Genomic DNA, 1,043 nt, shown 5'->3' on the forward strand with positions numbered 1-1,043 from the left:
AAGCATCCTCATCGCTGTCGTGCACTTCTGGATGGAGGTGAATCCAAGAGCGCCAGTGCAATCCATCTTGCACTTGAAGTAGTTGTCGAACTCCCGGATGGAATTCACAATCCTGAGGAAGAGCTTTCGGCTCATCCGATAACGGCGCCGAAATGTTCTCTCGCCATGAAGTGGAGCATCAGCGAAGTAGTCGGAGTAGAGCATGCAGTAGCCTTGGAGACGATGCCGGTTCTTTGCTTTCACCCGCCCCGGCGCCGAGCCACCTCGCCGCGGCTTTTCATTGCTCGCCAGCAGCTGGGCGAGGGCGGCGAGCACCATGAGATGCTCTTCTTCCTGGACGTCGGTCGCGGCTTCCTCCTCCAGCAGCGCGGCGAGCTCTTCCTCGTCATCTGAGTCCATCGCCGAGACAGGCAAAATGCCGAACACCTTGCGCTCGGTGGGCGTGTACCCGCCGTTAAACCGCGCCTCCGCGGCCGGAAACGGCAGCCGGAAACGCCCAGCTGCTATGGGAGGGGCTGCCGCGGCGAAGCGCTGCTATTTTCCGGCGGGGAATGGCTATCTAGCGGAGTAGGGCGGCGGCCGTCGCCGGGATATAGCTAGTGGTGGCCGAGGGCGCGGGGGGTGTGAGGCGAGTCGGGGGAAGAAAACCTTGACTTTTCCCCTGCCGGTGTGGGCCAGGCATGCTTTTCCCTAGCGCCGGAGCCCCCAACTGCTCCCCAGCGCGCCGGGTTCGGCCTGTGACCATCGGGCGGAAAAAAGGTCCGAACCGGTGATTTTCGGCGTCCTGGGGGCGCGACTGGGCCGTTTTTTCGGCGCCGGTGCCGAAAAAGTGGCCTGGGGGCCTGTTGGGGGCGCGGCTGGAGATTCCCTGAGGGGAGGCGGCTGTCGCGGTCGCTCCGCTCCTGACTCGCGTGCGTGCGTGCGAACTGCGGTGCCTAGTTTTTTTTAGGCAATCCCACGACGGTGCCTTTTTTTTTAGGAAACCACATGACGGTGCCTAGGTCGTGGCTGAGCTGGGCGTCTGTGCCTTCGCTATGTCGTGG

The sequence above is a fragment of the Triticum dicoccoides genome, chromosome 7A (genome assembly GCF_002162155.2).
Source record: "Triticum dicoccoides isolate Atlit2015 ecotype Zavitan chromosome 7A, WEW_v2.0, whole genome shotgun sequence".
In the NCBI taxonomy this organism is placed as follows: domain Eukaryota; kingdom Viridiplantae; phylum Streptophyta; class Magnoliopsida; order Poales; family Poaceae; genus Triticum; species Triticum dicoccoides.